This window comes from Lissotriton vulgaris, chromosome 3_1 (assembly GCF_964263255.1).
Source record: "Lissotriton vulgaris chromosome 3_1, aLisVul1.2, whole genome shotgun sequence".
Taxonomy (NCBI): Eukaryota; Metazoa; Chordata; class Amphibia; order Caudata; family Salamandridae; genus Lissotriton; species Lissotriton vulgaris.
In genome coordinates, this window is record NC_141689.1 from 883,101,478 (window position 1) to 883,123,583 (window position 22,106).

The following is a 22,106-nucleotide window of genomic DNA, read 5'->3' on the forward strand; positions in this document are numbered from 1 at the left end:
TTTTGAATCACAGTGGCCCCACCCTTGTCAGCCTGTTTGATGATGATGGAAGTGTTGTTAGATAGATACTGAATTGCTTGTCTTTCAGCTTTGCTCAGATTGTTAAAGTTGTTGGTGACAGGTATGGTTTCGAGACCTTTGAGGACAGCCTTTTCAAAGGCTAGTACCTCAGGGGGGACCATGTTGTCAGTGGGAGTGAAAGTGGATGGTTTGCGTAGACCTGTGTCAGTACTTTCAACGGTGGGTTTGTCATGAAAGAATGCTCGTAAGAGTACCTTCCTGAATAGTTGTTTCACTTCACACATCTCGGTGAAGCTGTCGGGGATTGGTGTTGGTACAAATCCTAAGCCCTTCTCCAGACTTTGGTTTCGATTGGAGTAAGTGACCTTTCGGAAAGATTAACAATCAGACTCTCCTTCCCCTGGTCGCGCTCCTCGTCTCCATTGAGGGGGTTGTGGTTTTCTGGTCTTGCCACAGCACACCTTTCGGCGCTCCTCTTTTGTTGCGCCCTCTTCCTCTGCCCCAACCTCTGTCTAAAAAAGGAGGGTTCATGGGATAGAATTGCGGTCGGCCCTGTGGGTAGAAAGGGTATTGCCATGGTGGCATCATCTGTGGTGGACCATGAAACAGTGGTCCATTGTTGTAACCCTGATTCCAATTACCCCGTCGTTGATTACGATTGTTCTTGGTAGGGAAACTCCCACTCGAGTCACTAATAGAAGAGCCCCTGCGACTCCTGGTATCCGAGTTCTCATCAGAAGAGTAGGTAGATCTTTTATTGGAATATCCGTCTTTGAGGTAAGGATAAACCTTCTCTTTATCGAATCTATCCACCTCTTTTTGAAGTTTGGTCATTTTTTGCTTGAGCAGGAACTCTTGACTGTCCGTAATTTCTTGATTTATCTCCGCTAATTTAGTAGTAAAGGGGGTTTTGGTGAGAGTCCCCCATATAGCTACCTCCATAGCTGTAATTTTAACCAATAAGGCATCTGCTAGTCTCTTGGCCGTTTTATCTATCAGGAAGAGGAGGTATTTGGTACATTTCCATGAAACATGGCACCAATCTACTTTAAATTGCCCATCCTCTAGGAAGAGTCTGGGCATGATGTTGACTATGAGTCCCTGTGGAGCGATGTTTGCTCCCAAGTATTCGGTCATCATGGACCCATGGACGGTAATCCTGAGCCATTCTTTTTTCAAAGTGGTGAGGTTTGCCCAATCTTCATTGTTAGTTGTGTTCGAGGCGGAAGCTCCACCGACCCAAAGAGTGGGGGAGCCAGTCTCAGGGCCTCAGCGATAGCGTCTTCATCAAAGCTCAAACCTGGAACGTCCTCCATGGTTGGTAGGAACGGTCGGGAAAGTTGTATGAGCTAAAGATGTGGGTAAGGTGAGGGGTCCACCGATGCTCGGTAGTAGCACCAGGGGATCCAATGGTCCTCACAGTAATGTATATACTGTAGGTAGCCTAGAGAGGGTTCCACTGGAAGGATCCCGCGCAAAGTATTACAACAACAGAAGGAACGTAAGAGATTTCTTGTTAACCACCGATCCGGTGATTCCCTACTTCTACACCCTTCCAAAGATCCATAAAGGGCAAAGTCCAGTCCCTGGAAGGCTAATTGTCTCAGGGATTGGCTCTCTACTTGAGCCACTGTCAAAATTCTGCTACTCCTTTTTACAACCGGTGGTGAGGAAGATACCTTCTTTTCTCCAAGACACCAGGGATGTGCTCCGTCTGATAGACAACATCGAGGGGAGGGAGGATGTGGATCTCCTTCTCACATTAGACGTCGAAGCACTGTACACCAACATCCCCCAACAAGCTACCCTGGAAGCTGTCGAGACTACTCAGCTACAGGAAGAATGGTGCTCACCTACACCTATTTCTTTCATACTGGCATGCGCAAACATAGCCTTAACTGAAAACTTCTTTCAGTACGGTACCCAGCTTTACCACCAAATCAGAGGCACTTCGATGGGTTCCACTTTTGCTCCTAGCTTAGCCTGTATCTACATGTCTACCTTTGAAGAGAATGTAATCAGCTCCCCTAATAACCCATTTAGAGACAACCTTACTTTGTGGCGAAGGTACATAGACGATATTCTCGTACTATGGAAAGGAGACCGTACTACCTGTGAGTCCTTCTGCACACGGATCAATCTGCAGAATCCCTTCCTTAAGTTCACGGGCACTATAGCAGACTCCACCATCCCCTTCCTCGACCTCAGTATCAGTCTCAACCCGGACGGGTTGAAGACCACTCTCTACCGTAAAAGTACCGATAGGAACAGTCTCCTCCTCTATGGGAGCCACCATCAGAGAGCCCTGAGGGACAACCTGCCATTTGGACAGTTCCTCCGGGTACGAAGAAATTGAACAGAGAGAACTGACTTCAACCATGAGGCAAATATCCTACAACATAAACTACAGGATAGAGGTTACCCGGCTTGTCTTGTGTATAATTCTCGCAAACGAGCTCTTAACAACCCCAGGGAGGCATTACTGGAGACTAATCCAAAAGAGTCTGATGATTTGATTACTTGTGTCACCTGCTTCACAAAAAACTCAGGCTACATCAAGAAAACCATAAATAAACACTGGCACATCATAAACTCTAGCGGTCTAAATATTCCACCACCTCGGTTTGCGTTCAAATGAACGGCCAACCTCAAGGATTCCCTTATTCACACACGGCCCAAGAAACAAAATGCCAGTAGTCAAAGCACTTCATGGGGTCTCCCTCCAGTGACAGGGCACTTCCCTTGTGGGGGCTGCGCTGTTTGTCCCCAGACTCGACCTATCAAGGAGATTATGCTCACTGAGACTTTCAAATGGCAGTTACACAAACATACCAATTGTAACAGTACCAGGTGCATCTATCTCATTACTTGCCCTTGTAACAAACACTATCTTGGGATGACCATGAGACAAGTGAAACTACGCATCATGGAGCACAAAAGTAACATCAGGTGTTTCAAGACACATACCAAGCTGTATGAACACTACACTCAGCAAGGCCATCAGGCAGACAACATACGCTGGTTAGTCTTAGAGTCCCGTCCCTTCATCTCACAGCTGGGCACTGTTCAGAATTGAACAGAAATGGGTACATCGCCTCCAACTTGACACATGTGGCCTTAACGACTCAGTACCATGGTCGTCACTGTCGCATTAATGCTTACCCAGCTGTCGCCTCATCCATAATCACCCCTGTGCTGTGAATTTACTGACCTTCCACACCCAAGATGATCGCCTCTATTATGCTACTGGCATCACTGACAGCTTCGTTGTAGCGTTCTGAAACCTTCCACTCTGACGCATGCGCAGTCCTCCGTCGAAGCCCCGCCCCCACACGGACTAGGCGAGACAGGAGCTACTTATACTTCACATGGACGTCAGTTTCGTTACCAGCTGCTCTGTCCTGACCAGATGGTGGGGGTAGGTGTTAGCGGCGCTGACTGCACGCTATCCGGGTAAGTTTGCTTGGAATTCCTATTACGTTCTCCCGCCTCGTGAACCCAGCCGGCTTCAGTACATGCCGGGTGCAGTCTTGCCGATGGGACAGGGGGTGATCCCATACTTCCAGTTGCTCAACGCCGTCCCCTGGACGCGAGTGCTGCCTCTGTTGGCGCCTTTCTTACGTGTGCTTCTGTTGTGCCATGGACGCAGTTTTGGCCATGGCTAGTACCTGCTCCCCAGCGATCCCCCCTTGGGTGCGCAGGGACAGCCTGTGCCGATCCGGTGTTTGGGTGCTCACCTTGGCTTACGTACTGCCTCAGGTTCACTTGTTTCCTTGTGGCTACATAGGCGTGCAAATGGCCTTTCTGATTTACTTCCACCCCGTCGGCAATTTCCACTCTGTGAGTCTTGACCCACGACGGGCTGCTACTATAACACTGTTGAGCATTATCCAATGCTCTACACCGACGCACTCTCTCTCTTCTCCCAGGTTCCTGACCTATAGGTGCAGGTCCCACTGGAGCAGACTGGCGGGCACCTTAGGATCTCCCTTAGAGTAAGATCGGTTATTATGCGTCTCTCCTCACGTTCCTCTTGTTTAGCGTCTTTTTAACAATTTTTAAACCCTGCATTGCAAACCACTGTTTTCCTTTTGAAAAGGCACCTGTCAATATCGTTGCAGTCACTGTTCCTTTTCACCCACGAGTGTGTCTTCAAGCGTTTTGTTCTTGTGACCTTGCAACATAACCTAAACAGAACCACAATTATTCTTTTGTTATGTACTTCCTTTTAGGTCACCCCAACTCAGCAGGACCTATTTGCCTGCCCTTGTATGACTCAAGGCATAAGGTTGTATGAACACCCATTTTTCACTGTGTAGTACGTCTCACATAGGTCCTGACGAATTGCCATCCGGGCAAGAAACATGTTGACCTGATCAGGGGGTTGTAGGTATCTTGCTTTATACTACCCTAAGCACATATCTCCCCTCCCACCATTTTAACCAAGGGCGTCAGCCACGCCAATAAAATTTATTGTGGACTGACGCACCTTTTTTAATTCACCACTTTCTCACGACTACACCCTTTTCCTTCCCTCACACCCGCATGCACCATATGGCTGGAACAAAAGATCTCCGATAAAGAGCCCCTTTACGGGTGCCCGTCAGACATTGCAGGGCCAGTCTGACGAGGAGCAGAACCCATATGATGAAGCATGACATCTAGCTTGCTAGGTGTGTGAGGGTTTTAGTTCCAACAAGGGAAATTCCCCTTCTTTGACTTTTCTTTCCCTCTCTTTTCACGCTCCACTCGGCACACTCTGGCTTTCCACCACCCCACCTGGGGAACTTTGTACATTGCTTTGTGACAAATTCCACTTCACATAATAACCTTCTTCTACGCAATTCCCCTCCACTCCAAACCATATAGTTACACGCTACACAACACAATTCAACTCCAGATAATTCCACTACACATAATTACACTCCAAGCTACATATCACACCACATATTTACACTCCACATAGATTCACTCAAATCCTAAACATATAATTACACGTCACAAAATAAATTCAACTTCGTAAAATGCCACATAATTACCCACCATATATTACTACTCCACACCACGACACATAATACCACTCCAAATAATGCCATATAACTCCACACAACCCCACACAACTCTAAACCACACAATTCTGAACCACACAACATAAATACACTGAATATAATACTACTCAACATCACGTAATTGCACACCACATAATTACACTCTTCTCAATACAACATAAATATACCTTTCATAAATGCACTATATGCCACATACCAGCAATCCACCTAAATACACTCCATACCAAAAGACTTAATTTCAAAAAACATAATTTCATGCAAGGTCACAAAGTCTCACATCACTCAATTCAGCTCCACACATTTCCAATACACACCACATATTTCCACACACGCCACATATATCAACTACGCAACACATTCCACTCCTCACCACATATCTCCAATCCACAACACACTTTTCCACATCATGCCACCCAATTTAACAGTACACCTTAAAATTCAACTCCACAACATACCCATAAGCAACTCATTCCACTTAATTAATTCCATAACTCACAACCTCACTGTACATAATTCCATTACAATTAATACCATTTAATTGCTATCCACATATTTCTACAGCATACCATGCCACATATTTCCACTACACAAATCCACACCGCATCACACTATTCCACTCCAGTCATTTCCACAACAAGCAATTCAAATACAACCTTTCTCTTCCTCGCACTTCCACCAACCCGGTCATATCTCCACAACACACCCACTGCCCTTCTCATCTCTCACTCACACTCCCACTACCCCTTCTCATCTTGCAATCCCACTGCCCCCTCTCTTCCCTCCCCAACATTACCTATCGCCTCTCTATATTACCTGCTCATAAATGCTACCTTCCTGTACGTCCTCACGCTGTGCAGTAGTCCACCTCTCGTGTTTCCCCCGGGTGCCCTTCCCATTTGTCCCTCTCTCGCACATACCTTCTCTCACCCCCCCCCTCTCTCTCTCTCTCACTCACTCTTCTCCTCTCTCTCATGTGGTTCACCCAAGGTCTTCCAGCACAATATCTTTCCCGTGCCTTTCCAAGGTACCCTCTCCTCCTCTTCTTCGGGTGTCTTCCGCATACACAGACACTCCCTCCTTATAAATCTGTGGCCTGCTGTCGACTTCTTTCTCTTTTTTTCACTCACTCTTTCTGCTCCTTAGTCTGGAGTTCATACACCACTTTGTGCACATACTACCTATTTCTCTCAATAATCCTTTCCATCTATTCTCTGCAGCTCTTACCCCTATCTATTCACCATGCCCCATAATTGCACTACACAAATACAGCACACAATACCACCCCACACAAATTCAAAACTAACCATTCCAATCCAACGCACAAAATTCCACTCCACACCACATACATCCACAACACTTCAAAAAACACATGAGTAAAAGGCATAACCATTTACGTCAATAGCGCTAACTCTCGCAAACGCGAAACCTGTTGCATTGCAAATGCTTGTTTACTCTTTCTATGTGCGCTGCATTCTGTAGCCCATATAGAAAGAGGAAAACGCCTCTCTGGATTGTTTTAATGAAGGAAGGTGCCGCTAACGGCACAAACACAATCCTGCCTGTAACACAAGCACAAGGGTGCCTGCATTGGTGCTAGGCTGACAAAGCTGTGCCAGCGTGGGGGGAAGAACAGGAATGCACTTGAATGCTTGAGACTCATGACAGTGCAGCAAGGTAAATTGTGGCACTGCCCTGTGCCACCATTCTATTAAATATGCCTCTTAGTGTTTGTAATATGAGAAGTGTTTTGGGACAACTGGGTGCAATTGCTTTGTGTCCTGCTTTAGGTGAAGCGTGCATATACTTGTCTTATACAAGAAAGGAAGATGGGAACTCCATGTACCAAGACAGTGCGAGAAAGTAATTTGGATTAGTTCTGTTTCATATCTTTCAGTTGGTCCTGCTGCAGAAACCATACCCTACATTTATAGGTATTTGTGGCAAATGATTTCCCTGAGATGTCTGTAAAGAAATTATAATAAGATGACATGTATGTAAATCTAACATCCTCCTTCTCCTTCGATTGCATAGTCTATGTTTATTGTATGATTTGGAACAATATTTTTCTCCTAAAACATGACGATTGCAATTTAGCATTGGTGATATGTGTTTACCTCTTCATATTACAGGGGAGAATATGGCTTTTCAGGAAGGCCTAGCACCATGTACTCTAGTGTCTTAGGCAACTGAATGTATATGATGTCCAAACATCTACTCTGAAGCTGTGATTTTGGAACAAGTCTGGAATTCACGTAACAGGGTGTCCATCCCCACGTCCTCTGTAGGAACAATCAGGGCCACATTTACTAACATTTTGCAGCACAGCAGCCCCATGTTTGTGGCGCACTTATGGCGCAAAATGATAGTAGATTTTACAAAGCCATGCAAGGGACAATTTGCATTGCCTTGTGTCACTTTGTAAAAAAACTGTAACGCAATTCAGCAGCTTATGCTGCATTGCACTAAATTTCATTCTGAAAAGTGTTCTATGTTGGAACATGGGTGTTCCAGTGTACCTACCCATAGATTTCACTCAATACCAGATTTACCAAAGTTTGTAAACCTGGGATTCCATGAAATTGGTGTGCGTACACGGCGTAATGAGAAGAAAAAAAAATGATTCTCGTTATTTTATCCTTGTATGTGAATGAATGAATGAATGAAAGTGGATTTATAACAGCACGATTGCTGCCCTGAGGCATCCAAGCGCTAAAGGAACTTGTTGGTTTAGGTGAGTGAGGTTGCAGACCAAGAAAAAAAGGAAGGAGAACTGAGTTTTATTGAGAAGAATTGAACAAGTGTGTTTTTAATTGTTTACGAAAGGAGGAGAGGTTAGGGTTGGATCTCAGGTGAACAGGGAGGGAATTCCAGATCTTGGCAGCATTGTAGGCAAACATCCTTCCACCCAACCTTGTCTTTTTGATTCTTGGGACTGTTGCCATGAAAGCCTGGCTAGATCGAAGATCTCTACCTGGACGGTACTGACTCACTAGACTACGAATAATTAGAGGTCCTGAGTCCCAGAAAGCCTGGTGAGCAATACACATTGCCTTAAAAGTGACTCTCTTACGCACTGGGAGCCAATGCAGGCTGGTCAGTCCCGCTTTGACTGACAGTCTGCGTGGGATCTGCAGCAGAGTGCGGGCAGCGCAGTTTTGTACCAGCTGCAGTCTCTTTATGGTGTATTCTGGTGCACCCAAATAGAGGGCGTTATTGGAGTCTAGACGTGACTGTATCAGACCCTGTATGGCTACCTGCTTTGCCTCCATGGAGAGCAAAGGAAGAACTTTCTTCAGTATCCTGAGCAGTCCAAAGCAGGTAGCTGAGAGCTTTGTGGCCTGGGTGTTGAGTGAGAGACTCCTGTCCAGCCATACCCCAAGGCTTTTGATGTTATCCTTTGGAGCCGGGGGGGAGGGGGGGGGCCTAGACAGGTGGGCCACAGTGAGTTGAAGAAAATAGGATCTGCAGGGCCCAGGAGCATGAGCTCCGTTTTGTCACCATTGAGTTTTAACGATGACAGGGTCATCCAGGCCTTCACCTCCTCCAAGCATTTTGTTAGTCCACCTGAAAGTGGCTGATTAGCCTCCTGCGCTAATGAAACCACCAGCTGGGTGTCGTCCGCATAGGATATGATCTTAACTCCATACGGACAAACTACCTCAGCCAGTGGCCTCATGTAGATATTAAAAGGATGCAGCACACAGAGAAAGAGGAAAATGCCTCAAGCAATTGTTTTTGTGCAGAAAGGTATACCTTCCTGCACAAAACAATTCTCCTTATAATGCAGGCACCCTTGCCCTGTGGTGCAAGTGTGCCTGTGTTGGCGCTCGGCTGCCTGAAGTGCACCAGCGTTATGAGAGAGCAGAAGTGCACCTTATTTTAGTAGAGAGGAACATTTCTGCCCGCTTACACGCAATGTAGCACAGCAAGTTGCCTTGTTGCACTGCATTGCGTGAAAGGTTAGTAAATCTGGGATCACTGAAATAATATTGAATGTCAAAATATCGACCAGCAAAAATATCGTTGACAAAATTTCGACAGACAAAATATCGAGTTTCTATCTACAAACAGGTAAGTACAAAAATATCGAGTTAAAAATATCGTTTACAACAATATAGTTTTAAAAAATATCGACTTTACTAAAAACACTATTAAATAAAATTAATATTAAAAACTAAGTACTAAAATATACTTAAAAATACTTACATTAACTTATGATAATTAAATAATTAATGAAAGTAAAATAATAAAAAAAATGTAATCATATTTCTTAAAACATATATATATAGTAACAAAATATAATCAAATAATAGCCAATATTATTAACATACAATAACAAAAGTGTAAAAATTACTATTCCCACTCCAGTGGGTGCAACAGTAGGGAAAGCGTTGGATAGCGTAGGGGTTAAAATTACTATTCTCACTCCAAAGAGTGCAACAGTAGGGAAAGCGTTGGATAGCGGAGGGGTTAAAATTACTATTCTCCCACCAGTGGGTGCAACAGTAGGGAAAGTGTTGGATAGCGTAGCGGTTAAAATTACTATTCCCACTCCAAAGAGTGCAACAGTAGGGAAAGCGTTGGATAGCGTAGGGGTTAAAATGACTGTTCCCACTCCAGTGGGTGCAACAGTAGGGAAAGCGTTGGATAGCGTAGGGGTTTAAATTACTATTCCCACTCCAGTGGGCGCAACAGTAGGGAAAGTGTCAGATAGCGTAGGGGTAAAAATTACTATTCCCACTCCAGTGGGTGCAACAGTAGGGAAAGTGTTGGATAGCGTAGCAGTTAAAATTACTATTCCCACTCCAAAGAGTGCAACAGTAGGGAAAGTGTTGGATAGCGTAGGGGTTTAAATTAGTATTCTCACTACAGTGGGTGCAACAGTAGGGAAAGTGTTGGATAGCGTAGGGGTTAAAATTACTATTCCCACTCCAGTGGGTGCAACAGTAGGGAAAGCGTTGGATAGCGTAGGGGTTTAAATTACTATTCCCACTCCAGTGGGTGCAAAAGTAGGGAAAGTGTTGGATAGCATAGGGGTTAAAATTACTATTCCCACTCCAGTGGGTGCAACAGTAGGGAAAGCGTTGGATAGCGTAGGGGTAAAAATTACTATTCCCACTCCAGTGGGTGCAACAGTAGGGAAAGCGTTGGATAGCGTAGGGGTTAAAATTACTATTCCCACTCCAGTGGGTGCAACAGTAGGGAAAGCGTTGGATAGCGTAGGGGTAAAAATTACTATTCCCACTCCAAAGAGTGCAACAGTAGGGAAAGCGTTGGATAGCGTAGGGGTTAAAATTACTATTCCCACTCCAGTAGGTGCAACAGTAGGGAAAGCGTTGGATAGCGTAGGGGTTAAAATTACTATTCCCACTCCAGAGAATACAACATTAGGGAAAGTAAATAATTCATATATTATTAAAAAATCTACAAATAAATATCTATTAATAATTAATTAAAAAAATAATTAACAATAATTAATTAAATTAATCACCTATTAATACAAATTAATTAAACATCTACATAATTACCAATTAATCAATTAATATAAATTAATTAACAATTTTAAATTAATTAATTAACAAATATAAATTAATTAACAATTAATTACTATTTACTATCAATAAATAAATGTACATATTTAATTAATTATAAATAAATTACTTCCCACCCTATTCCCCTATAAACCCACAACCCGCTACAGAATTAAATTAGTTTAATTTACATAATTAACAATTAATCAATTACTCTAAATTAATTAACACTTTCATTTAAATTAATTAACAAATATAAATAATTAGCAATTAATTAGTAATTACTATCAATAAATAAATTTACATATTTAATTAATTATAATTAAATTACTTCCCACCCTATTCCCCTATAAACCCACAACCCGCTACAGATTTAAATTACGCAATAATTATTAAAACAAAATTAGTTAAATATAATTATTTATAACATAAATACACAATTTTCACACATATTATAACATAAAAATACACTATAAAAAATTATATATTATTAAAAATTCGATATATTTTACTATCTATATTATATACTTCGATATTTTAACTATCAATATTTTTTACAGTCGATATTACTTCACTTACCTTAAAAACGATATTTTTGTAGTCGATATTCTGTCCTGTCGATATTTTGTCCACTCGATATTTAATACTCGATATTATGTCCAAACAATATTTTGGACTCAATATTATGTCTGTGCACCGTAAATCTGGCCCTCAGTGTTTCTCATTTCCAAAAAGTTTGGGAAGCTCTTCACTTTTACATTTGTTTGTAGATTAATGATCTTGATATGTGATATGAGCCTATGTTTTATTCTAAAGTTGTTTTGCAATTGTGGCAAGAGGCATTGGGGCTTCCCTATTAATTAACAGATGGAATACTAAGTGCCTCATTTTGATGATATAGGTATGATGTAGTGGAATAAAATGGGCCAACAACCAGATACATGTACATGTTATCTACAGCTGTCTACCCACTTTCCATCTGTCAAATCTGTTGCCCTCCAATTCGTTGGCCAACTCTGGATTGGATTCAGTTGGGGCAAACAGGGTTTGGGAAAGAGGTCAAACCTTCCTTCAGAACTATTTATTGTCATGTGACTCATGTGACTGCTGAGTTATATACTTCATATGGTCGGCCCTTCATAAGGAGCCAAGGTACTACACTTTAAATTTCCAGCCCACCCTATTTTTTTGGCAGCAGGTTAAGGATTTTGGATTTGGAAATGGTCACCCAGAATACTTAAGATTCTCAGTCAGTAAGAACCTCCTTTACATTAATCTGTGATGTCGACCCAGCTGATGTGAGTGCACATGTGTAATTTGAGCTTGTCCTGCCCAGTGTTCACTTCTATGAATCTGTGGGTCTGGACTAAATCATTACACCAAAACTAGAATGAATAAGAGGAGGTTAAAGGGACAAAAGTGAGCAGTGAAAACAGCCTGTCTCATTGAATCAGTTACAACCACTAGGGCACCTATTTGCGGTGTACTTTTAAAAAGCACAGGGGGTTGTGCATAATGCCTAGTTATACATGCCTTATGAATTGTGAATATATACATGTGAAGCCATTGACTTAAAATCTTATGTCAAATGATGCATTTATCAGACACATCTTCTTAAGATAAATAATGACCAAACACTTTTTGATTGGCAATCACGTTGCTGATCATATGAATATACGCTTGACCAACTGTAACAAAACCGCTATATCTGCTAAATGTGGGTGATTACACAGATATGGTTCATGTCTTGCATGTTGCAAACTGTTACGTGCATTAGCCCTAGAAAGTTTAAAGAAAATAGTATAGCTTGTTGACTACCTTTAAGTACAAAAAGCATATAGCAAACTGTTACATTCTTTGAATCAGTAATGTCATCAATGGTGCCATTCAACATGGCTTGAGTGATGCAATAAGTATGGTCATAAGCAGTGTATAACATGGTAAGATCTAATTACCATGCTTAACTATAACATCACTTTAACTGGTATTTCTTTAATTGAATTTCTTGGTTTTGTTTTATGTAAGTGAAGGCTGGTTTCATACCCAACTATAACTGTACTTTAAATAAATTAAGGTCTGTTTTTTCAAGACCTAACTGTAATGTCAATTTAACCTTTTCTTTTTTCAGTGGATTTTAGAATTTCCTTTTTTTTTTTATGTAAGATGAGTTTTTTTCACACCTAACTATAGATTCACTTTAACCTTGCTTGTTTTCAGTGAACTTCTGGGGTATTTGTATCATATTATAACTAGAGAGGGGACAGAGAGGAAATCTTTAATGCGGTCCAGCACACATCCTCCCCAAAGAAATAATCTGTAAATAGTTCTGGTTTACTGTTCTTCTACATCACTAAAGACGCAAATCCACTTGTGGATCTAATGTCATCCATTCATCATGGAGAGTCATGTTTAAAGGGTGAAATAGCCCTCACCCACCTAGGTGGCATGCTTCATCATTGGTCTAACTTCTTGCTGGATGGGCACTGTAATACCCAACGAGCGCCCAAGAAATGGGCATCTTTCCTGGAGATCTTTTTTCTTGTGGCCTGGTATTTGCCACACAAAAGTTTTTGCTAATGTTGGTTATAGGTTTTTGCGTTGCTCTTCACACTTCTTTACAGTTTACAATAGTTTACTATTTCTTTTATTTTAACATACTTTATTACATTTTATATATATCTTTTATTTTTTACACAACTCTTTGTGTTCTGTGTGGAGACGGTGAGCCTGATTCACAAAGTTAAACTTACACTGCGGAAATCTCTACACATAAGAAGATAGGACAGGTCTATCTTTTTACATGCAGAGTACTCCTCCGTGACTGCAGATTCTCCCAGTCATAAACATATTATTAACTCATAGTTTGTGAATACCAAAAAAGCAGAAAACTTAGACAAAAGTTTAAGTTTACCTTTGTGAATCAGGCCCGAAGTTCCTTAGCCCTTGAATATATTCTTTTACTAACTTCACCAAAGGCTACTACTCTGTGACACTGCCTACAGTATATGGCAATATACTGCATGTTGTCATTATTTTGTCCCTGTTCCTCTTCCAATACTTCTTGCACAGCAATTGACTTTCTTTTGACTCCTTGTATCTGCTGAATCTCTGCATGAACTATGATGATTGGATGTATAGCTCTGGGGGCATCCACATTTCACTGCTTACATGGTTTAATGTCCAGACTTCCCTCTATGCACCACTTGTTTGCAGGAAAGTGCCTGTTGTAACCTCCTGCGCACTTAATTTAGCCATGGCAGAAATCTCCACCTCTGGGCCGGAAGCTCCGCCTCCAAGCCGCAAGCTCCGCCTCCGGGCCATAAGCTCCGCCCCCACGCTGGAAACTCCGCCTCCGGGCCGGAATTTACGGCCCGAGTGCAGACGTAAAGTTAGTAGTCTTAAATCTATTCTGTGAATACCGAAAGTAGTAAGTTCATTCTGTGAATCCCGAAAGTAGTAAGTTTAATCTGTGAATCCCGAAAGTAGTAAGTGTATTCTGTGAATACCAAATAGTAGTAAGTTTAGGATTTAGTCTTAGGTTCATTCTGTGAATCGGGCCCATACTTTTTAATAAACCACAAACATGATGTAGAATAAAATACTGTAGCAGTTTAGCAAGCAAGAGAAATAGGCGCTGTTTTTCTATTCTCACGTGCTTTGTGGTGCATAAAAAGGCAGTGTGTCTCTCGTTTGCTAAACCTTTACAGTATTTTAAATAGGTCGCATTTAATCCTAATGAAAAGTATCAACTTTCTTTGTTGTGACTTTGGACAAATTTAAAGGGATTGGGAGGCAGTTGCAGTTCAGGGCTGTTTAAAAGTAAGATGGAATGTCTGAGAGAAAATGGTCTACCCAAAATTGGACGACTGAAGAAAAAAATCGAGCGACACGCAAATAAAGTTCAAAATACTGAGCACAACTCTCAGCATAAGAAGGAAGGAGGCTGGGAAATGTGAACAGAGATCTGGGGAGCACCACATAAGGCCCACAGAAACCGGCACAACAACTGGTGAAAGCAGAGATGCAGAAGGGCGAAAAAGCAAACAAGAGGCAAGAGTGAAAAAAGTGAAAAAAAGGCTCAGATGGGATAGAAAAAGGAGTAGATGAAAGGCAAGAGTAAAAAGAGGCTCAAAGGCGTCAAAGCAAAAGTGAAAAGAGGCATGAGATGGAGCAGTTACATGCAAGAGAGAAGGAGCAGAAGGAACAAGCGCGCAGCCACGCTAATTGCAAACAGATGGCCCCTGAGCGCCGCTGCTCCCTCCCGCAAGGTGGATGCCAGTACCAGCATGAGTGCTTGAAAAGGCATCTCAATTCCAAAAGGTCATCTCCTAGATCAGCGCATGTGGCGCTGCCTAGGCAAGACCTAGAAAGATTCTGGTTAGAACCCCCTTTCCTCGCTAAAAGATAGATAACATGTTATGTTGTTACCCATGTCTCTCCATTAATGTTAATAAATCCCATAGTCCATCATAACAGATAATATTAGCCAATCAAGCCACACTTTAGCATAATAGGTCCATGCTAAGGGTAAGTGCCTATAGCAAGGGAGTGACTCTAATAGGTGTAATAGCCTGCTGCAGTGGTCTATAAATGTATAAGAATATTCTCTCTATGAGGACAGAATGTCCTAATATAGCGTCCAAACACAGTGAAAGGCCAACACCTGCTGTGTATGACCATTTTCTTAGCACAGCATGTGTTTTTTTGCAGGCACTGCCCTGCAACCTGGCCCGCACCAAACCTCACCCAGGCACCAAATTTCATGGCCTTTGGCAGTGTGCTGAATGGGGTTGCCATAGGGCCTCACCACCATCAAGGCCCTGTGCCCAACCTTTCATGGGTTTTAAACTAGAGGTGCGCCTAACTTGTAAATTTAGTGTAGTGTGATCATGCAGACTTACCCTGAAATTCAACAAGTTTATGCAGGATTGTGCAAGAATAGTAATTCTGCATTTAGCGCAATTTACCTAGTGCAAAAATGCCCACTTGCATCCACAATAGATGCAAGGATGGATTTTGTGCTAACAAATAGTGCTAAATGCAACAGAACATACGCTCAACCCCCACAGGTGACCAACCACCCTACTAAAAATAGCCTTTGCTTATCCCCCTCAGAGTCACCTTAACCCCCTTTTGTGCACAATCTTTTACCATGGGCAGCAGAGGGTTTACCACAGTGCCTGACCTCACACCGGGCCCTGCACTCAAACCTCTGCAGGTACCCAAGTGCGAAGACCATACACTGCAAGGGGTTGGCCATAGGGGCTGGCCAGGCCCAACACCCAAACTCTTGTGGGCAGCTATTCCCCCACTGTACACATTCTATGTTGGTGCTCAGCAGGGGGTAGGCAGCAGGGCATGACCACCTCCTTGCAGATGCCATACTCCCCGCAGGCCCTACCCAACATTTTCTTTACTCATGTATTTATTTATTTTCATTATACAAATTGAGAACATGGGAGACCGAATCTCGGGGTCCTGCATTTATGGACGCAACATTTTTCCTCAAGTTGCAGCCAGACAATCACATTGCTCAGTACCGCAAGACAGGTACTGGTACTGCTGTAAGAAAAACGCTGGCTGAAGAAAAAGCTCCATTGGTTAATCAGTGGCCCTTATCAATGATTATTTTTGTTTAATCTTACACTACTATGGGACTCCTGCAGCACCAACACAGGAGCAACTGTCCAGATTTCACAATCATTTTAAGCCCTTCATGACCACCCAGGCACCTCCTTAAACACAAATTTCTTGTAAACAGCTAATTGGATTTACACCAAATTATGAAACTAATGCTTTCTGAGTGTTCTAACTTTTTTCCAAATTTGGTGTAATTCAGTTCCGCCATATTTTTCTGTATCACTTCCTAAAATTTACCATGGGGATTAACATGGGAAAAGCCCTGCTTTTTCTAGGTCCCCGCTTGACCGATCACCCCGATACTTACCATGAGCTTTTTTTCTGTGTAACATTTTTTTGACACCAAAGTTCTTCCTGTGTTAGTTCTGACCTAACTAACCTAAATATAACTACACAGTGGCAACAGCCAATGTTTAATATATATAGATTAAACCTCTGATATGGCTACCAAACATTGATGGCATATTTATATTATGGAATGCAGAACGTAGAACATTTGAACAATTTACAGCTTATATCAATAATATCCATCCTACCATCACATTTACCAGCAGCAATACTAAACAGAAGCATTATCTCCCTTTTCTGGATGTGCTAGTCACCATTCATGAACAACAAATTGCAACTTATCTGTGCCACAAGCCAACAGATGCTCATTTCTATCTAAACTGGACTTCATTTCACCCACATCACACTAAACTCAGCATCATCATCTACAGCCAAACACTCAGAATAATAGGCATCTGCAGCACTGAGGACACCTGTAAAGATCATCTACAGGAGCTTCCTACATTAGTTAAAAGGTGAGGCTACCCTCTGCATATCATACAGCAACAAATTAACAAATCTTTGCAGTTACCCAGGGAAGCACTTATTTGGAATACCAACAGAGGAATCAAAAGTGACAGACTCCATTTGTGGTTGACTATCATCCATCGAATATACCTCTGTGTCCTGCAGTCTTTCTTCCCGCATGGAATCACAACCCGGTCGTTATCAAAACCGCGTTGTGATTCTGCATACCATTACTCCGCAAGCCGGTACAACGACTTGCGGAGGGGGGGGCGCTGGATGTTGGAATAGTATAAATTACTATTCCAACTCCAGTCTGTGCGGACACTAGGGAAGGTGTTGGATTTTAAATCCAACACCTCCCCCACCCCTCCGCAAGTCGTTATTCCGACTTGCGGAGTAATGGTATGCAGAATCACAACGTGGTCGTGGTAACGACCACGTTGTGATTCCATGCAGGAAGAAAAAATTGTCATTAAAATTGTTTACCTCATCCATCAGCTCCCAACCAAAGAAATATAATGCAAAACACATTTCCTTTACTGTTCTCTTGTGAAATATTGCAAAATGTTTCTCCAAAACCGCCAGTCATCGCTTACCGTAGAGCTCCCAGTTTTATGGCATGACACAGAAGCTAATATTATACAAGAGAGACATCAGAAGAGGCATCAAAGGCCTCAGGGTCCAAGATGGGGATTCTGGACCCACTAGGTGACAACGTTTGATCCTCTCCTTATCAAGCATCAACTGTCACCCCAATGGGCACCATCACAGCATGTTGCTGAATACATAACTTTCTGGTTAATGGGGAAATACCCAAGGAAGTAAAATATTGCTTACTTTCAGAATGCTGTCGACCATACTTACCCAATACGATAACCCTCACCTCAGAACTAGACCCCAAAGTTGTAGCCGTTATTAACAAAGGGGGCAAAGATCCAAGAAAAGGATTAGACAGAGGACTAAAATCATGTTAGGACTGTCTGTTGGACATTACTGGACCCCTGACCAAAGTATCTGAGATGGCAGAAATTGCTTACTTTAACAAAACTCAGCTTGATCCAAAAGAATTATGAGAGTGGCACAAAGAACTTTTTACCTGATAGTAAAATCAAACACAGCTCTTTCTAATGAAAGAAGAAAGAGCATTCTGTTTAAACTAGACCCCAAACTTATGGAATTAGCAAACAAGGAAGAGGGCCCCTCTACCCAGGGCCAACTCTTGAGCAAAAACTTTATAAAGGAGATTGCTAAATACGTAGGAATTTTTAGTTCCATCCAAAAATCACAAAAGGATATCAGATCACGATAGAATTTTTGCAAGGGCTGAGAGAACGAGGGGTTGGTTCCCTGACCGAGGACAACCTTCCTCCGGACTCTTTATGGGATGTGGCAACAGATTTTACCAGCAATCTGGCTATGGAACCTATTAAGGCTTCTACCCCCAACGACAAAGACCCCGCAACGAAACCTCCAGAGGAGAGAGGAAGCAGAGGGGATTTTCAACAGGTAAGTCCTATGAGAGACCCTTTAAATACCCCTATGAAGGTAGGAGGCAGACTGGACCAGTTCTGTGGGAACTGGTTGTTATTGACATAGGACCCTTGGGTATTGGAAACTGTCAAGGGATACAAATTGGAATTTATAGATACCCCGGTCCAGATAAAAACTCCCAGGGAAATAGCCTTTTCATAGGACCATTAGAAATAAAAAACAAAATAAGTAGAGTACCTTCTAACAAAAGAGGCCATCCGGGAGGCATCCAACCCTGCTGTATGTTTTATCAGCAACATTTTCTTAGTAGAAAGGAAAGACAAAGGTATGAGACCAGTTATAAATCTCAACGAATTAAATGAATAGGTGGTCTATTGCCACTTCAAAATGGAAGGGATTTACCAATTCAGAGACAGTCTAAGAAGAGGGGACTGGTAACAAGATTATATCTAAAAGATGCATCCCTACCCATCCAAATTTGGCCTCCACATCAAAAATACATTTGTTTCACTTGGAAAGACAGACTCTGGGAGTTCTCTAGTTTCCTTTTCGGACTTTCCTCAGCACCTTAGTGCTTCACAAAATCACTACCCCCGGTAGAAGCATGGCTCTGGGCAAGGGGAGTATGATGAATAATTTACTTGGATGATATCCTAATAATAGGGAAATACAAGGATCTTGTAACAAAACACACACGATGGACAATTCACATTCTAGAACAACTAGGCTTCGGAATAATCTGAAAAAATCATGCTTAACTCTAGCAAAGAACATTCAGTTTGTGGGGTTGGTTGTAGACACAGTTCAAACAAAACTGAAACTACCAAAGGAAAAACTAAAAAGACTACACAAAGAATTGAAATAGGTATTATTAGATACAGAAATATCATTGAAAACAGTAGCAATGATTCTGGGCCTGCTACCCTCAATGATTCAGGCAACATTTCCAGGAACTCCTAATATTGAGCCCTCCAAAGACTCAAAACAAAGAGCTTGCGAAAACATCCTTCATATTCACAAATGCTATCCCTGTATCTCGAATCAAGGGAAGAACTACTATGGTGGCTCAAGAATGCACAAGCATGGAATGGAAAGGTAATTTTTGGGGAGGAACCCAAACTGATAATAGAATCGGATGCAAGTTTGGAAGGATGGGGAGCAAGATGTGGGAACTCTTCCACCGGGGGTCAGCTGGTCAACCCAGAAGAAAAAGTAAGTTATCAATTGCTTAGAACTGTTAGCAAGTTCCTTTGCCGTACACAGTTTTACACAGGGAATGTTGAAATGCTGTGTAATGCTACGCATGGACAATGTATCAGCAGTGTGGTATGTACACAAGATGGGGGGACAACATTCCAAGGACCTGGCAGATTTAGCTAAGGACTTTTGGGGATATTGCCTGAGCAAAGGGATTTTGGTTGTAGCAGAACACATTCCTGGAATAAGCAATGGGGGTAGCAGATGGTTCTATCGGAACGTCAAGGATTCCAGCAATTGGAGACTGAACAGAGAGATCTTTCTCACTATCCAGCAGAAATGGGGCCCATTCGGGTTGGATCTGTTTGCAGACAAATTGAACACACAGCTAACACACTTTTTCAGCCGGAAACCAGGCCCCCAAGTTTCTGGGGTAGATGGGTACCTGCTGAATTAGAAAGGCCTAACACCATATGCCCTCCTGCCATTTGCCTTGCTACCAAGAGCTCTACTCCAAACATACAGATACAGGGAAACCCTAGTAGTAATAACCCTACTATCGAAGTCACAAGCCTGGTTCCCGATAGTGCTAGAAATGACAATAGACTTCCCTTTACTAATACCAAATTTCAAGACTGTAATCTGAGGCCCACAGGAAAAAACCCGTCCTCTAATGAAAGAGGGTTCCCTCCCGCTGATGGCACAGAGGATTTCAGGAGACAGTGGGAAATCCCTTTCAAACTCATATCAGAGTTGTGGGCATCAGGGACAAGGGAAGCATATCGACTGGCTTGGAATTATTGGGTTCGTTGGTGTATTCAGTGGTGTTTCAATCCCATGTCAACGGGTCTAGTAAAAACAATTAATTACTTAACAGAGTTCGATGTCACAGGACATCCTCTCCACCTGTGTCATTGTCACTTTCAGTTTCGGTTTTCCTTCTACCTCCTAATTGACTATTCTGAAAGCACTTCTTACTTCGGACCACGGTGGACTGACCCGCTGTGCATTCCGGCCATATCCCAGGTCTTACAAGCTACGATTTTGAACGGAAACTCTGGTTTGGTGACCTGAAGATAACTGCCATTTACACCAGGTCCAGAGGGGCCCTTCGGGGCGCGGCTTCCAATATGGCGACTAAACCTGAAACTGAGAAGCGCAGGACGAAGGTGGCGACCCGTGGTGGTTCCGTCCGGACTAACGTTATGGATCGCTATACACAACCGAAAGGTTCCCCCAGTGCTGCTGGTCGTAGTCTTGAGGACCCGAAGACGGATCTGGCGGCGACATCGGAGGTCTCCCTCCATGATCTAATGCGCGCCATCGCAGGGATCAAGACTGATATGGGGCTACAATATGAGGCCATTGTCTCTGAGATCGACACAGTGGCCGTTGATGTTACCCTCATTAGAGCGGACTTGGCTAAGACCAATGAGAGGGTCAAAGCCTTGGACCTTAAGGCCTCCAGTCTTGTTACCGATATGGCGGATGCGCAGTCGGAGATTGGCAACCTGCGTTCATCGCATGATCTGATGGCCAGACGTCTGGATGAGTACAAAAATAGGGCCTGACGTAACAACATTCGCTTAGTCGGGGTACCTGAGAACAGTGGTGACACTACCGTCGACCTACTAGTGTAGGATTTAATCATAACTCATCTCGGACTTAGTAAGTTCTTTGCGGTCGAGCGTGCGTACCGTTTCCCGGGTGGACAGACCAAGCCGGGGGCTCCCCCGAGGCCTATCATCGCTAGGCTTTTCCACTTTCGGGATAGGGACGCTATCCTCCAAGCTTCTCGTAGGCATGGCCCACTGAAGTACGAGAACAGTTCCATTTCTATATATCCTGATTTCACTCCTCAAGTCCAGCGGCAACGGATGGGGTTTCAGGGAGTGAAACGTCGATTGCGGGATTTGGGACTCAAGTATGCAATGCTGTTTCCAGCTCGGCTTTGCATCGAGTATCAAGAACGTACTTTCTTTTTTGATCGACCGGACAGTGCTGGTGACTGGCTGGACTCTTTGCCGAAGATGGATGTTGGGAGTGGAGGCCCCAGCGGCGCGGACGGAGGTGCATCGGCACAGGAATGACATTTTGGTTCTTGATGTCTGATTTTGGTCCACATTTACCGGCTGAGTTTTGCTTTTATATCCTTGTAATAGCTTTAGGCCAGAGGGTGGTGCGGGGTGGGACGGTCTCTCTTTTCCTCCCCCGGGGTTCTTTGTGTAGTGTTCTATGAAGGGACGACAGGCACACTGCAGTTTGGGGTGGCTTTTTAGTCGTACGCAGGGGTGCAGGGTGGGGAGTGTTGTAACGGGTTGTTGGTTGGGGGCGGCGGGGGGGTTTGTTATTGTTTTTTGTG